General features: G+C 38.1%; 1 pseudogene; it reads right to left on the reverse strand.

The window, feature by feature from the left end:
* Positions 1-6,137: 6,137 nt before the first annotated feature.
* Positions 6,138-6,251, reverse strand: LOC120087462 (small nucleolar RNA R71; annotated as a pseudogene).
* Between the last annotated feature and the right edge of the window lie 12,745 nt (positions 6,252-18,996).

The raw sequence follows: 18,996 nt of genomic DNA on the forward strand, positions 1-18,996 counted from the left end.
TTTTTTTTTTTTTGTGACATTATTGTTAATTACATTTTAAATGTAGGAATGAATGATACTCACAACTAAGGATGGGATGATGCCAAGAAAGGAGAAAGATTTGAATGTGAAGTCATCGGTGAAGTGAGAAAGACGAGCAATTTATATATTTTAAATGTATATGGCATTTGCCTTAATTGACTTCCTTATTGAAACTTTATTTAATTTTAATTTGTAATCTTATGTAATGGATTTGTGAGTTTTTAAATTGTATTTATTTCATAGATTAGTCTATTATATTTTCTTTATTTTTTGTGGACTAGTCAAATTTTAAATAAAATCACTTGAGTAAAAAAAATGAGGAATCCGATAAACTTATTTAATGGATTTGTGAGCTTCTAAATTGTGTTTATTGAATAGATTATTATTTTTTGTGGACTAATCAAAATTTAAATAAAATCACTTAAATTAAAAAAAAATGGGGAATCCCCGCGAGGAACTAATAGAGGAATCCTTGCGGGGAACTAGTAGGGGATTCACTGCAGGGAATTAGTAGGGGAATCCTCGCTGGAAAACGAGGAATAGGGCCCCGCGAGGACCCAGTTTCCCCGACGGGGAATCCCCACTCCCGTCCTCACCTTCAAATGGTGGGGACGGAGGCATAGATGGCGGTGAATTTCCACCATGGGGCCAGGGATGGGGGCTCCCCCCGCCCCCGGCCTGCCCTGGCCCTGTTGCCAACCCTAAATAAAATAGAGTACACCATAACTACTCTCCTGAATGAGTCACAGGCATATCAGTCTCTTATAAAAAGTAGGAGACTGATAGAAGGAGAGAAAAATGTTACCCATTCTAAGAAGTTTCACAAGGGTTCATCCTTTGGAACTAAATTTGTTCCCTCATCGTCTGATTCTAAGAAGATTCGTAAGAAGAAAGAAGGGAAGGGGAAGACTCCCGCTACTGAGGAAGGCAAGGGTAAGGCCAAGGTGGTCGAAAAGGCAAGTGTTTCTACTGTAATGTGGATGGTCACTGGAAAAGTAAATTGCCCAAGTACTTCACTAAGAGGAAGAAAGAAAAGGAAGGTAAATATGATTTACTGATTCTAGAAACTTGTTTAGTGGAAAATGACCATAATGCTTGGATACTTGACTCGAGAGCCACTAATCATGCGTATTCTTCTTTACAGGAAACTAGTTCATTCCAGTAGCTCGAGAAGGGTGAAATGACGCTCAAGGTTGGAATGGGAGAGACCATTTCTGCATGTGCAGTGGGAGCTGCAAAGTTGTTTTTTTTGGAAAACTTGTATCTAGTTCCTAAAATTAAAAGGAACCTTGTATCTATTTCTTGCTTAATTAAACAATTGTATTCATTTTTTTTCTTCTAATGAAGCGTTCATTATGAAAAATGGTACAATTGCTTGTTCAGCTAAATTAGAAAACAACTTGTATGTGTTAAGACCAACCAAATCAAAAGCACTTTTAAATCATGAGATATGTAAAACTACTAATACTTAAACTTAAAGGCAAAGAATTTCTCCAAGTAACAATAATATATATCTTTGGCATTTGGGATTAGGTTACGTAACTCTCGATAGGATCAGGAGATTGGTAAAGAATGGACTTCTAAGTTAGAAGATTATTCATTACCTTCATGAGAATCTTGCTTGAAGAAAAAAGGGCTAAAAGACCTAAGGTTATAGAGCCAAAGATCCCTTATAGCTCATACATTCAGATCTTTGTGGTCCAATGAATGTAAAAGCTTGAGGAGGGTATGAATACTTCATCTCTTTGATAGATGATTATTCGAGGAATGGTTACTTATACCTAATAGAACTAAGTCTGAAGCTCTTGAAAAGTTCAAGGAGTATAAGGTTGAAGTTGAAAACTTGTTAGGTAAAACGACTAAAAAATTTCTATCTGATCGGGATGGAGAGTATATGGATTTAGCATTCCAAGACTATATGATAGAACATGGAATCCAATCCTAACTTTCAACACTTAGTACGTCTCAGCAGAACAGTGTATCAGAAAGGAGAAATAGAACCTTATTTGACATGGTTCATTTTATGATAAGTTATGCTCAATTGCCTAGCTCGTTTTGGGGGTGTAGTAGAGATTGCAGTTCACCTTTTGAATAATGTTCCCTCGAAGAGTTTTTCTGAAACACTTTTCGAGTTATGGAGGGGGCGTAAACCTAGTTTACGTTACTTTAGAATTGTGGTTGTTCTACACATGTGCTAATGACAAATCCTAAGAAATTGGAACCTTGTTCAAGGTTATGTCAATTTGTTGGTTACCCTTAGAAAACGAGAGGTGGTCTGTTCTACAACCCTTAAGAAAAAAAGGTGTTTTTGTTGACAAACACTACATTCTTAGAGGAAGACCACATGAGAGTTCATAAACCACAGAGCGAATTAGTATTAAATGAAGCTACTGAAGAATCAACAAGGGTTGCTGATGAAGCTGGTCCTTTATCAAGAGTTAATGAAGAAGTCAGCACTTCAGGTGAGTCTCGTCCTTCTCAATCATTGAGAATGTCTCGACACAGTGGGAGGGTGATAACTTGTAGAAATACAAGTTATTGTGGCTCAAAAGTTGGAATAATTAGGGTCTTTAATGATAAAATCTCATCATTTTTAGAGAAAACGAATGGAATTACTCGAACACTATCAAACTTATGCAAAAGAATGTTTATTGTTAAAATACTGCAGCACTAACGCATGATATTGCAGGATCTCAACAAAAGGCTAATGCATGATTAAGAAAAGTGTCGCAGGAAAAGTTTAACGCATGGGACATGCATCGGAGGGATTCAACGCAAGGAAGATTCATTGATTCAGGCTGTTTGTGTCAAACCACCACTTGTAAGCATGGGCACTGTTGGCTTTTTTACCCTTAAACTCAAACTAATTAATTTTAATAAATTAATCAATCAATGTTTTGATGATAACAAACTCTATTTTTAATTACTGAAAATTTTAGTGTTTTAATTTGTCCATAACATAGAGCTCAGAACAAAGATTCCAACACCTCTTGAATCACTTAATCGGAGCTAAAATGAAGAAGTTATGACTGAAACGGATTTTATCGAAAAATACCGTGGCGATGACGTGGCGACTGAGTCAGCATCAATGACCCATCCGGCAATGACACGTTGAGCTTTGAGAGAGTGACACGTGGGGCTTTTGGTTATTTAAAATATTATATATATATTATTTTATTAAAAAAATGTGTCAAACAGTTTCTTTGAAATTAAAAAAATTTAAAAGAAATTTAAAAGGAAAATAAATTTAATATTATTTTATGTTTGTGTCTAACGGCTAGTTTTTTACACATAGTATGTTTTTTTATTGACTTTAAAAAAATGAATTTAAAAAGAAAATGAATTAAAAGGAAAATAAATTTAATATTATTTTATGTTTGTGTCTAACGGCTAGTTTTTGACACATGGTATGTTTTTTATTTTTTGGATTATTTTTAAAAAGAAAATAGAATTTCAAAAGAAAAGGAATTTAATATTATATTTTGTTTATATCTAACGACTAGTTTAGTTTAAAATCTCCACTATTGATTTTTCTTTTCCAAAATTCAATGGTCCAAATTAATTGTGGTTTCCAAAAAATTTTCCATCTCTATATAAACCATCTTCCTCTCAAAATTTTGTACGAACAAATTTTTACATTTCTTAATCCTCCAAAACTCAAAAGTCTCCATTGTAGCTCTCTCTAAGCTCCCAATTTTTTTCTTTTCATCTTATTCTTGAGATAGTGTGATTGTATTGTGAGGATAAATTTGTTGAGTGCTTAAACTTGTAATTCCACTCTAGTTGTATTGTGTTCTTAAAAAATTCCAACATTTGTAACGGTTTGATTCTCTTGAACCCATAAAAGGAGCAGTGGTGTAACGGTTGGGCTCTAATTCGTGGAAAGAGTCGGAAAGATTTTATTCAAATTCCCAAGAGGCGCCTGGGGAATGAAATAGGTCGAGTTTGACCGAACCACTATAAAAATTACGGTGTCTTCTTCTCTAACTCTTTCCTTTTTATTTTTGCAATTAATTTAAGAAATTTATTGTATGTTTTAGTTTGTTCTTATTTATTTGCTAAAATTTGATAGAATTAAATTATCACATTTTTTGTCATATTATTTGTTGCATAAATTGAATTTTTCTTATTATTTATAAAAAGCATATTAATTAGTTTAATTGGGTTAATTTTTTAAAAAAAGTTTAATTAAACCTTATTCACCCCCCTCTTGGGTTGCCATATCGATCCAACAGGCACCTGCAGCGGGCGACGTCTGAAAAGCATCTGAGTGTATGGCGGCTGACCAGGGTATGGAATTTAATGCTACCCATCATCAAGTTGGAGAGACCAACGTCTATAAATAGAAGAAATCTCACTAGATGAACACTCCCCGAATTTTAAGTCTCAGTAGATAGTCGGAGCTTAGTTTAGAATCTTAGATCTTTAGAGCTGTGTTGTGGTGCCAAGAAGAACAAAAGGGATGAGAACCACCACCATCGTCGATCAAGGATCAGAGGAAGCTGAGCTCGAGAGAGACATTTCTTCCAATTCTTCCACAAGTGGTTGTACACGACTAAAATTGATCCAAAGAGGACAAGAGATTGTACTCTACAGCTTGACTCCTTCATTTCATCTTACTTATCGCTTTCAACTTCTCATTTGATTAAGTATTGGTTTTGTAAAGATAATTAATTTCTTTATAAATTCCCATATTTGATCTATCATACTTTGCATTGTTTATTTCTTGTTTATGTTGGATGCATCTATAACTTCATGCAAAATTTCATTTCGAATGCTTAAGCCAACTAAATCAATTGGTAAAAGCATCTTTAGCTTAAACTATTCGAGAGAATAAGTAAGCCAGCATCGAGTTAAAAACGCTTAGTACATCTAGAGATAGACACACTGGTGTTTTATTGCATCCTGTGTTTGATGCATACATCCTAGAGATAGGTAATGTATGATATTCGCATTGAGAAGTGTCGAATAGAGTCTAACGCATAAATGGAGATAGACAAGTCATCTCATTCGCATCATATTCTTGTTTGTGTACATTCAACTTAGATCGACGCATATCACTTGCATTAAACTCCATTTTCACACGACCCATCATTCTCTACTCGACCCTTTTGTATCTTCTTGCACACACACACATCAGCTTAGTGTAAATATCTCATTTCTCTATACACTTAGGATATCTCTACAACAATTACAACGAAAGGTCTGCGTTAGCTTTAATCTGAATCCCTGAGTTTGACCCTGGACTTACCAGGAACCTGAGTTGGATTTATACTTGGATCTGATTCAGAAAAACTTGAATGTCAATAGAGGAGTGTCATGCGTCCTGTTGCATATCACTAAGACATCAACGCATCATTCATATTTATACTATTTTTCCACTTATTTTATACAATACACTCTTAAGCTCGGAAATCAACGAACAAGTTTTTGGCGCTGTTGCTGGGGATTCAACAACAAAACTAACCAGAAATTTTGCTTGTATCTTTTGTAGAAAACTTTAGCTAAGGGAATATTATGAGCTAAGTTGAAGCTTGTAAACGTTTATAAGCAGGGAGAGCACTCCTAAACTTGTATATGACCCCGAAGTTGAAAGGACCTTCCGACGAAGAAATCGATCTAATCGTCGCCGTAGGTTAAGGAAACAACTGCTCAGACAACAAACTAGGCAACAACAAATGGTGGATGAACAAGCGAATCAAAACTCAGCTAACCCACGCTGCACAAAATCCTATCATAATGGCAAACAGTAGTATGCATCCCATGAGGGAGTATGCATCTCCTGGGCTGTATGATTTCTCACCAGGGATCATATACCCAATGCCAGATGGGACAAGATTTGAGATAAAATCTGTGATGTTACAAATGCTCCAAACAGCTGGACAATTTGGGGGTGCTCAGGGAGAAGACCCTCATGCCCACATGAAACGTTTCCTGGAGACGTGCAACTCGTTTGTGATTCCTGGAATCACTCTAGAAGCTATCAGGCTATCTTTATTCCCATATTCTCTACGTGATGACACAAAGCAATGAGTAAGTTCTTTGGAGCCTGGTGAGATCACAACCTGAGAAAAGTTGGTGAAGAAATTCATGCAGAAATACTTTCCACCCACCACAAACGCAAGGAGGTGAAAGGAGATAATGAACTTCGAGCAGGAAGAAGCTGAAACCTTGAGCGCCGCATGGGAGCATTTCAAAGGATTAGTCAAGAATTGCCCCAATCATGGATTACCGTTAACCATCCAGATGGAGACTTTCTATGGTGGATTAAACAGAGCGTCTCAAATGGCAGCCAATGCAGCTGCAGCTGGCGGTATCATGGAAAAATATTATATTGAAGCTAAGGAAATATTGAACCGCATAGCCAAGCATAATATAGAATGGGTGGATGACACTTATGATGCAAGAGCAGAAAGGAAGAGGCGATCTCAGAATGTGAATTCTCTCGACTCTAACGAAATAGCCATGCTCTTTGCACAAGTGGCTATATGACAAACCTTTTGCAGAATATGTCACTAGGGAATGCATCAAACTTGCAAAAGGTAAATCAGGTAGAAACATTCGTACAGCCCATGGTTAGTTGTGTGGGCTGTGGAGATCCCCATTTCTACTCTGATTGCCCACAAAATCCACAATCGGTATGCTTTATTAAAAATAACCAATTCTCAAACACATATAATCTCGGATGGAGGAACCATCCAAATTTCTCTTGGGCAGGTAATCAACAGGAGCCATACCACCCAAGAGTGAACCAACAGCAGAGGCAAGGACCGTCGCCTGGATTCCAGCCGATGCAACAGCCGCACCAACAACCCTTTAATAGAAGAGATCATGCGTCGAGTTCAACATCTCCGCTTGAAAACCTCTTAAAGGAGTATATCGCCCAGAACGACGCATTGCTAAAAAGCCAGGCGTCTTCCATCAGAACTCTGGAGATACAAGTGGGGTAGATTGCGTGTGAGTTGAAGAATCAGCATCCTGGAGTCTTGCCCAGCAACACGGAAACCCCGGGGAATACCAAAGGAGCAGTAGAGCTCACGCGAGAGGATGGCACAAATACGTTCAAGGTAAATGGGCAAATAGTGAAGCCTTACTTTGAAGATGGTGTAGAACGACAAAAGTCATCCCTCATATTACGCGAAGCCAACTGAGGCTTGCGTCGAAGCATCCCTGCGTTTACATCGACACATATTCTAGGGACGCTTCTTCTATCTTCATTTCTTTTGCATTATGTATTTTATCACTACGTTTGTGTTTACTCATTGTTTGATTGTCTTTGCATTTTAAGTTAATTGATGAATGTTATTGCTTTCTTAGTTAAGAGATTTATTTGAGTTAAATAAATAAAAAAAAAGGTTGTGTACAATCGGAAGAATCTTAGGATGGGAATAAAATTGACGTGTTAGACTTAAGCCAACGCATGGCCCAAACCGAAAGGACGCATCTCGAAAACACAAAACACTCGATTTCCTAGAAACCCAGGCACATCCTTTCGTATTCTTAATAAATGTGGATGTCAAGCGACACCTGACATCACTATCCTCTCTCTCTAGACCTATAAAATGCGCAACCCTTTGATTGTCTCTCTTCTTCCATCTCCTTCAAATCCTTCTTCGAAAAAAAAATCCCTAGCGCCTAAAGCCTTCACCGCCCTTCGATCAAGCCTGTTACTCCAGTCATTCTTCGGCAATAATGTCTTTAGCATCCGACAGCCAAAACCAATCGATGAGCTACGGAGACATGTCGTCGGTAAGTTCTTTCTCATCTTTGTTTTCTTAAATGTTGCCCCCTCCAAACCCTCGCTGAACTTCAAAAACCCCCGTTCCGACCGAGCCTTTGCACGACGGGCCTTCCACTACATCCTAACGATCATCTCGGTCGAAACCCATCAAAACCACCACAAACCTGAAATCCTCTCAAACCCACCAAAAACCCAAAACCACCGCAAAACCTAAACCCAAAACTCCCACAAAACTGAGGCACCCATGCCCTTCTTCCTCCGCAGTTACCAAGAAACCCTACACAAAGCCCGCCCCATCACCGTTCATTCCAAATATTACACTAGTGGATGCGACGCATGACCCTATTCCCGCTCATCTCCATAATGCACCATCACCCATAGTGCGCCCACCTCCCCCATTATCCATCCAACCTCTAGCCACCATTTACCCCATTGAAGTAGAAAGAACTAGTCAACCCCTTCCCTCGCGTTCACCCATTATCATTTCACCTCCCGGGTTGCCGCATACCTCATCATGCACCCCACCAATCACTCCACTCAGGTCCAGCTCTGATAGTCCTATGTCAGAGTGAAACATCGCAGGACTCGTGAAATTGGCTCGAAGAGAAGAGCAATAAGTTTTCAAAGCGATCTTGGCAAGTTTGAATCAGGGCCAAGAAGAAGAGGAACAAACGATGCGTCCTGACCCAACCAACGCATCACTTGAAATTGATGAAGCGAAGCGCTATGCGATGATGCTTGAAGCAGAGTTGGAAGAAGAAGAAGAAGAAAAAGAAGAAAGGGAAATTTGCCCAGACGTATTGCAACCTCGTCAATCTAACGCGAATGAAGGGTCATCAAAAGCAAAGAGAGTAAAGAGAAAAAGGAAATTAATTTTGGAGGATGAAGAAGAGCAGTCCGCATCTGGTCTTGAGGGTGTAACGCATGAGAGCTACTCAAGGCATATAGTGTTAGAAAAGGAATTAGAGCAATACCAGCCCGCAAGGCTGGGGCGAAAGAAGTCAGCCCTCCAAAGAGTATTGGAAAATAAATTAAGAGAGCTGGCTCGGGAAGCCAAAGCACATGAGGCGGGAAAACGCAAGGTAACTGACACGTTACCTAAAAAGACGAAAGGGAGGAAGCGTCGGTTTAGTGACATTCTTTCCAAGAAGGGCTTCTTCCCCGAACGCAACCCATTGTTGCCATTCATAACTGAAATTGTGGAAGCAATGGGCTGGGGTCCACTATGCGTTGGGCATACAAGAATTTGGCCCAACCTTGTCCGCCAATTTTATAGTAGTGAGTTTGATACGGAGAGAAGTACGACATTCGTTGATGTTGTTTTGATGCGCTTCTTAGTTGATATAATGAAGTGTTCAATATTACAAGTAACCCGGAGGCAGAGGGAAACCGCATCTTGGAACATTCGACTCCAAGCCAAGTAGAAGATGCGTTAAAAGTAGTGGCTAAACCTGGAAGCAAATGGCAAACATCAAGAAATGGAGTAAAGATCTTAGCTTCCAGGAATCTTAAACCAGACGCAAACTTATGGTATTATTTGATTAAGAAAAGCATCATGCCTACAACGCATGATGAGACATTATCAAGAGAACGCGTCCTGGCCACTTACTGTATCATGCAGTGCATTCCCCTAGATGTAGGAAGGATAATAAGGGACCAGATCAAAGCCATTAAAGTCAAACCACGAGGACAACTTTATTTCCCTTGGCTGATCTGTACGCTGTGTGAATGTGAGGGCATCCCTCTAGAGGGTGATTATAAGGGAATCGATGGTCTGATGGATATTAAGTTGATCAGGCGTCTGCTTCGCGGTTCTCTGCACCAGCCTGACCTACCTTGCAAGGATGCGGTAGCCAGACCTCGACCCTCCAAATGCGCACCCAAAAGAAGACGCGTCTGGGTGATTGAACACAGCGATGAAGCTTCAGAGAATGAAGATTATGAAGCGGAGCATGCGTTTACTGATGAAGAAGCGCGGCCAGACCAAAACATCCCTCTCCCAAACTCACCCTTGGCCCCGCAAGAAGGGAGTCTTGATCCAACTCACCATGAGCCTACCAATTTAGATCAATAAATCCCTAGTCCCCTTCCTTCGCCCTTACCAACTCCAATTCCAACTTTTGTACCTCCTCCAGTCATTTTTGAACCAACTGGGTTAGGGTCAAGTAACGTAGGAAATTGAAGACCCAGTTGAAAGAACTGAAGAGCCAGCACCGCCACAACCACGCACTAACATTGACGAGTTGAAAACTTTCATTAGTGATCAACTCAGACCACTAGCCGCGTCCATTGAAAATCTTTAACAACAAAATAAGGTTCTAAGGGATTACTTGCGGTAGCAAACAAGAAGAATACAATACCAGTTTTTCTACACAACATAGTATATTAATCAGTTCTTGGTCGGAATGTTTGCCTTGCCACTGCTACCTGCTCACCTTAGGAATCCTCTACGCTTCATGGATGAAGACCCTGCAGAAGAACGCAGGGATGACGCGTCAGCACAATAAGTTTTGGGGTGTTGGTTACTTTGTTTTTATTTATTTATTTATTTATTTATTAATCTTTTGTATATGTTTGTTATGTTTGTTTATTCCATTAGTTATCTAATGAAAATGAATGAAATTTCTATCATTTTTTAATCCTTGCGTTTGTCCTTAGCATACTTTTTTTGTTCTTTAGCTATTTTTCTAGTCTTGTGCGTTGTTTTACCTCAATGATATTAGCAATATGAAATTTATAAGTACAGAGTAGGCATTAGGAAAATCAATAAAGCCTGATCTTTTCTAAAAAGACTACATGTTTTCTTTTTAACGCATGCAAGCTTTAAATCAAAACTCCTTTCGAAACTCTCAAAGCTTTTTCGAAATTTTATTTCTCTTTGAGCAATGAGGATTTAACTAATATCTAAATTTGGGGGTGAGGGAAATCTGAGTTAAGACGCATTAATCGAGTACATAAAAAAGAAAGGAAACAAATTGAAAGATGTTAAACGCAACTCCTCCGTCATTACTCTAAAAAGAAAAACCTCAAATTGGCATGAGTTAAAAATTGGAACAGGCACTTTGCCATAGTTGGATGCTCACATGACACCCGTGGGGGCAAGCCAAAACGAAGTTAAGTCTTCTAGACCAATGCATCCCAAAACTCCTTTATCTAGTTTAAAGAAGTTGTATCTTGAAACGCATGAGTGCTAGATATGAGTTTAGTTGTGAAGGGCTCTCACCCGTAGTTGGATGCTCGCATGACACCCGTGGGGGCAAGCCGAAACGAAAGTGGGACACCTGGAACAACGCATGGGTAACCGAAAATTTATACTTTTTATTTTTAACGACATCTATTTAAAAAAAAAAAACATCTAACGCATTGCTGGTTTAGAAAAAAAACGAAAATGTTTCGAGAAACGAAAGGAGTTGCTGACGAAAAGCTTGTTGCACCTGAAATAAAACATTATTCCTTTTAGAAAAGAATCAACCTGCATTACATTTTCCAAACTCCAGTCTCAAGCTTATAAGTGAATATGATGAGATGTGAACACTGCATACTAAAGACAAGGGAGATAACAAAGAATTATTTATGGAATGCTTGAGGACAAGCATTGTTCAAATTTGGGGGTGTGATAACTTGTAGAAATACAATTATTGTGGTTCAAAAGTTGGAACAATTAGGGTCTTTAATGATAAAATCTCATCATTTTTAGAGAAAACACATGGAATTACTCGAACACTATCAAACCCATGCTAAAGAATGTTTATTGCTAAAATACTGCGGCACTAACATATGATATTGCAGGATCTCAACAAAAGGCTAACGCATGATTAAGAAAAGTGTCGCAGACAAAGTCTAACGCATGGGGCATGCGTCGGAGGGATTCAACGCAGGGAAGATTCATTGATTCAGGATGTTTGTGTCAAATATCACCACTTGCAAGCATGGGCACCTGCAGTGGGCGGCGTCTGAAAATCATCGGAGTATCAGGCGTCTGACCAGGGTATGGAACTTAATACTGCCCATCATCAAGTTGGAGAAGACCAATGCCTACAAATAGAAGAAATCCCACCAAATGAACACTCTCCGAGTTTTAAGTCTCATTAGATAGTCGGAACTTAGTTTGGAATCTTAGATCTTTAGAGTTGTGTTGTGGTGCTGAGAAGAACAAAAGGGAAGAGAACCACCACCATCACCGATCAAGGAGTGGAAGAAGTTGAGCTCGAGAGAGACATTTCTTCCAATTCTTCTACAAATGGTTGTACACGACTAGAATTGAGCCAAAGAGGACAAGAGATTGTACTCTACGGCTTGACTCCTTCATTTCATTTTACTTATCGCTTTCATCTTCTCATTTGATTAACTATTGGTTTTGTAAAGACAATCAATTTCCTTATAAATTCACATATTTGATCTATCATACTTTGCCATTGTTTATTTCTTGTTTATGTTGGATGCATCTATAACTTCATGCAAAATTCCATTTCGAACGCTTTAGCCAACTAAATCAATTGGTAAAATTATCTTTAGCTTAAACTATTTGAGAGAATAATTAAGTCAGCATCGATTTAGAAACGCCTAATACATCTAGAGATAGACGCACTGGTGTTTTATTGCATCCCATGTTTGGCGCATACATCCTAGAGATAGGTATTGTATGATATTCGCATTGAGAAGTGTCGAATAGAGTCTAATGCATAAATGGAGATAAATAAGTCATCTCATTCGCATCATATTCTTGTTTGTGTACATCCAACTTAGATCGACGCATATCACTTGCATTAAACTCCATTTTCACACGACCCATCATTCTCTACTCGACCCTTTTGTATCTTCTTATACACACACACAACAGCTTAGTGTAAATAACTCATTTCTCCATACACTTGGGATATCTCTACAATAGTTACAACGAAAGGTTTGCGTTAGCTTTAATCTGAATCCCTGAGTTCGACCCTGGACTTACCAGGAACCTGAGTTGGATTTATACTTGGATCTAATTCAGGAAAACTTGAACGTTAATAGAGGAGTGTCATGCGTCCTGTTGCATATCACTAACGCTGTGCGTTACTAACACATCATAAATGCATCAATGCATCATTCATATTTATACTTATTTATCCAATTATTTTATACAATACACTCCTAAGCTCGAATCACGAAATCAACGAACAGAGGGTTATATCACAATATGACCGTTGATAACTCTAAAAAAGAGTTATAATTCCTAGCTTAATTTAGGCTCAGTCATGGATTTTACATGTTAATTATCCTATTTTTTAGGTATTAGGCACTGAAGAGTAGAACTGAGCATTTGGAGTCAAACATGGTTAATTTGAAGCAATTTAGAGGTAATTTGAGCATCTAGGCTTCAAAGAAAGATAAATGACAAAAATACCCCTCATATGAGCATTGCAACCTTCACTTGATGCTACAATGCATCGCTGTAAGGTAGTAGGCTCATATGCAGGGTAGCGTTGCAACGCCACCTTTAGCGTTGCAACCTATGAAGATTAACAGAATGCCAATGCATCCACGCGCATGCGCTCGCCGCAAGCAAACATCCCACGCAGCGTGTACCTCTATCCCAATGCTTGAGAGCTGGATTGACAAGAGTGTTGCAACGCTGCAACTATTGTATAAATATGTTCTTTCCAAATTAGGTAAAGGGAAAGGAGAGTTAGGCCGATTTAGGGAGCATGTTGCTTGGTTTGGCTATTCCAGGCCAAAACTCATGAGATTTCCTTTGATTTTAAGTTATAATTATATATCTTGGCATCATGAATCAGATTTGATGAATGATTGAAGGCTATGACATCGGTTTTTAGGTTTGTAGGGATTTTCTTGAATTCTATGAGATTTGTTATGGATTTTTGTTTGGATCTTTTTGTTTCTTTATGATTTCTAATTTCTAGCACAAGCATATAGAACTAATGAATTGAAGACTCGATTTTTTGTGTGTTTGACTTTGCTATGTATGTTTTTTTATGTTCGTAATTGCATTGAAAGCGTGCTCAATTCAGTAGCAATAGGTTTTAGTTTGAATTATGGCATGATTTCTAGGCTATCTAGGATCACATAGTTGATAACAAAACCTAAAGATTGGAAATGCATTAGGATAGAATTGGCCATTCTTGCTTAATGTCTTAATCAATCCATGAATGTAATGCAATTAGCTAAGTAAATTGCCTTTGTAACAACGTTAGTTAATTTAGGGGCTAACGGCATGTTGATTCTCATTAAAGAGTTAATTCAACTAGTTAATTCAAGCATGTTTTCATAATTAGTCGATGGTTAGATTCATAGAAAATCCTACAATCTTTAAACCAGTGAAGGTAATATTGTGTTCGATCTCTCTCTCTTTCTCTATCTATCTTACTTTTTTGCATTTTAATTTCCACATTTAGTTTTCTTGTCAATCAAACCAAAACCCCCATTTTTATTGCTTTTTAAAGCCAAATTTAGCTTTAAGGGAGATATAATTCTTGACATCTTTGTGGCTTGACCCCGTTCTTGCCACTTGTGTTATCTAGTAGTATAAGTAGTAGTTCGATGATTTATAAATATATTTTTTGTTTCGAGTTAAAGTTGAATTAACGAAATCGATTTTTGATATGAATAAAATGGCCCGTTGTCGAGGAAGCAAGCCAATTACTCTTTTCTAGTTGAATTTGACTTTTAAACTTAAAAAACCCCCCGATATATATATATTTCCTTGTGTCTACTTGTTTTATCATGGTAGATGATTTGAACATTTATTATGCACTTCTTGTTGGGAATGTCATAGAACTCGCAGTTCGTGTTAAACATTCTAATTATGACTTGTTGATTTTTCATCTTATTATAAAAATCCAATAAACATATCCTTGGCTATAGTCTGATTACTGTAACTTTATGTAGTGACATAAACAGGATCAAGTTAACAATATATAGCTTAAATGGTCTAATAAGTATATGGATGAAATTGGGTATCTCATCCTGGTGACACTTTTGGATGCAGCTCACTCTGTAGTTGTTACAAGAAGTTGTAAAGTGCTACAAATGATGTGATCTACAAATATTCATGTTAAGACATGTGAGTGGGGGCATCCTATGCAATGAGTTTGGATATAGACTGGACAACAAAAATAGTCACTTTTCTTTATAACGACCGTTTACTATTAAATCTGACTATTTCATTTATTAAATAACCTAGGTTAACTCGATCTTAATCCTGAGCTAGCTATGAACTTCTGTTTGTTCGGGATTATCCTTTGATCTGCAAATGGTGAGAGTAGTCCAACAACACTGCTCAATAAGCTTCCCACTTTGGGGATAAGACTGGATGAATAGCTGGGGACATAGTTGATAACTTGTAGAAATACAAGTTATTTATACTGTTTTATTTAGATATTGCGGCTAAAAGAAAGAAAAGTTGCATCGATAGTATAGAAATTGGCTAAGAAATGCGAGAATAGCTGGGGACATAGCTGATAACTTGTAGAAATACAATTGAATTTTGAAATTGGTTTGAATTTAAAGAAAAATTGAAAATTAAGATTATAGGCACAACTGGAAATATGAGATTTTCCATTATCATCTTCTTCATGCTCACATAAAGCCCACTTCATTTTCTTCATTGAACTCTAAGCATGAGTTGCAGGCCATGCACATTTCTTCTTTGTATGTTCATCTGTAAAAAATAAAGAAGAATGGAGTGATTTAGAGGCATGGATTCTACAAAAATTTTGAGAGAAAATTTCAGCTGGAAGAAAGAGTTTTCCGGTAGTGTGCTGCTATGAGCTTTCCTCTATAATTCCGTTGCTTCAAGCTGTTCTTGAGTCCCACAACTTGATCTAAAGCTCCAAGAGGATAGTGAAGAAGATCTTGAGGTGGTTCACGGTGATCTTTGGAGAAGATTGTTGCTGTTTGATCAAGATCTTGAAGAGTTCTACAAAGGTATGATCTAAAACCCTCTTATTTAAATGAGCATGCTTTAATTTCTACAAAGTTAGTGAATTTGAATGCTTATATATCCTTGATACTTCCGCTGCATGTTATTACACTCTTTAACTTCTTGCGAGGCGAGCAGCTCACTAAAGAGAAGATTAGGTAAGAGAATTTTGTGAGCTTTGAAATCAAATATCTAAACTAATCTCTTTTGTTCAGGTTTTAGGTACTAGGTAGTTACAGAAGCTAGAGGCATGTTGAATATGTCTACTTCAAGGTCATTCATCTGAAGTATATCCCTAGCTTTCGATCAATCCTGTGCGTGATACCTATTTCCCTTGGAAGATGCCTAGCCGAAACTTGACGTTATGGATTCTTCTTCAGCCAATTCAGATATTTCGTGCGAAGATTTGGTTAGGGAGCTTTCTAACAACTCTGGTGAGTTTATGCAGGAATCTCCCTATAGTCATCAGGAGTTCTCAAGTTACCAGTGGGATAGCTTCTATTATGGATCCAAAGCTAGAATTGGTTTTCAAAGTCTAAGTGACCTTGTTGCTGAGATCACTAAATCGGTTGGGAGACTTGAAGAATCCTTGATGCGCTCATCTTCTGAATGTACCAGGATGAGCAGAGAGTTGACCGACATCGACTATCATGTTGAACAGCTTTCCTCATACTTTAGGTCAAGGTAAGACATTGGGTTCCTTAATGTGTGAACTTGCTAATGGTTCTTTTAAGTGTGAGCATGAGTCTATTAAGTCTCACTTGGAGGTTCAAGCCCCCGTGCCAATTGAGGTCCATCTCATCCCTCAGCTTGCACATTCCGTGCTAACATTGGAGAGTCATTCAGAGCTTCCCATCATCTGTGGCATTAGCTGATAACTTGAAGAAATAAAAGTTATTTGTACTGTTTTATTTAGATATTACGGCTAAAAGAAAGAAAAGTTGCGTCGATAGTATGGAAATTGGCTAAGAAATACGAGAATTATAAACTGTCGTCAATACACCCACCAACACCATTGCGATAGTAGAAAAGAATGTTTCAGTTCTATTTTGCAGGAAATCAAGTCACCGCATGCGTTCATGGCTCAAAGATGAAAGGAACAACGTATCTACGTCGCATTACGCCTGTCAATCAAGAATGAAGAGACGATCAACGCAATGACGGCGCATGCGACAATCGATCAAGAGCTGTGTGATCAACGCACTCTCAATCGCATGCGGTAATAAAAAACAACACCGCATGCGAGTAAACGATCAAAGATGTAAAGAGCAACACAATTGTAGAGAATTTAGATGCGTGTACAACTGTCAGTTGTGCATTTCTGACGGGATTGATTGCATAACAGAAAGAATATTCACTCCACCATTTCAGGAACTGCCTTAACAATAAAGTGGGGACCACAATGCAAAGAGTCAAAGCTTCACTTATAAATAGCTTCTGCAATTCCATTGAAAGATATACTCGATACAGAAAGACTTGATACTTGAATATTAGAATACATAGAAACGTGTATATACTGATCTGAGAGAGAGACTGGTCTGAAGAGCTGATCAGAGTAAATCCGGGATAATCAAGAGACAAGGCCGAGAGGTGAGTCTCCAAGCAAGGAATCCTTTCAATCCTCGCCGTTGAAGCTCTGTACGAAGGTAACTTATACCAGACGAGCAAGCCTGAGAGGGAAGCTCTTCTCTTCATCCATTCCATATGCCGGCAAGCAAAACCTCCGTCCAGATCTGTGTCAAGATGTTGACACTCTTCTGTATTTTTTTCTATCTCTTTTTCATCACTTGTACTCATCTTCTTTACTCTATCATTCACACCATGTATCAGACGCTTAATCTTAGTATTAATTGTTATGATCATTTCCATTATCATCTCTCTGCCTATTTTCGTTCATCCACGATTCACTTTCTCCATGACGTTTTCTTAATTCCCTGGGTAATTAGTAAGAATTAAGCAAGTAAATTAATCAGTGTTAAGGAAATAGTTATGTTTAGCTAAAGCATGCTAGACGACATCTTTACCTGTGAGAGCAGAAGTGAAGACGCTATTCCGCCTATCGAGAGAGGGTTAGAAGAATGCGTTAACTAAAGCGAGAAGTACTTCCAGAGACGGAAGAAACCTTGCGTTCATCACGTTCATCCCTGTTTCACCATAGAGATATGGGAACGTGGCCGATCACCGAGAGGTGTACGCCAAGGGAAAGCGGAACCTTAATTACATATTTAACGCAATTAATGGACTTGAGATGTTTTTACTAGTTATTCTTTCTATTTCTGATTCATCCATAAAGACTTGCCATCGCATACCACGATCCTTTGTATAACTTCACAGTCAGTCTCAAACTCAGTATCATGTATCATATAGCTTATATCTTGTATCATATTAGTTTAGCATTTACTTTTTAACGTACCTTTATTTTATCAACACATTTTAGGTTTATCGCAATTTAAATTCATGTACAAACCAAAATCTTTATTAATTGTAAACACCGGTCGAATGTATCACGAAAGTAACACACTAACGAAAACAATCCCTGTGTTCGACCTCGGATTACTTTGAGAAACTTGCGTTGGAATTATACTTGGTTTCAGCGCAAGGAAACTTGTGACAACGCATTACTCCATAGCATACTACAAGCATCCCATTAGAAATGCATATTTAGAAGTAGTATCGCATAAAGTGCGCATGCCTAAAATACAAAATTCACCGTTACAAGTTTATGGCAACATGAGCTTGTAGCACATCATCTAAGCATCACACACATATTTTATGTCATCACTAGCCAATCTTATTGAGGAACTCCCCTAGATCGATTATGATGAAGATGTTGATCCTTCACCATGCCAAAAACAAGTTTGTGAGGTTAAGTATGAGTATGAACTTCATTTCAAGGAGCCTCGGGTAAAAGAGTTAAAGTCTACTGATGGTGGGAAATTGGAAGTCAATTTTACTCGACAACCAAAATCTCGTGCGGTGTGCGATGCATGTTCCTAAGATATGCGTTAATAGTCATGCGTCGATGGTCATGCATTGGAATGAATATGCGTTAATAAATGTATGCGATGACCATGCGTCCTGTCACAAGTTTTCTTGCGTTCATGCCAAGTATAACATGGATGCAAGTTTCTTGGGTAATTCGAGGTCGAACACAGGGACTTGTAGCTATATGTTTGCGGTGATGTGCATGGGCGGTTTAAATAAAAGAATGGAGGGGATGTTGCTACGTTAATCCTACTCCTACTCCTATCTAACAAACAACGTAATGAAGATATGCATGAAAGGTAGAGATACGAAAAACCTTGACATGAAATAA

Source organism: Benincasa hispida, chromosome 9 (genome assembly GCF_027475165.1).
Source record: "Benincasa hispida cultivar pf3 chromosome 9, pf3_genome.v1.1, whole genome shotgun sequence".
Classification (NCBI taxonomy): domain Eukaryota; kingdom Viridiplantae; phylum Streptophyta; class Magnoliopsida; order Cucurbitales; family Cucurbitaceae; genus Benincasa; species Benincasa hispida.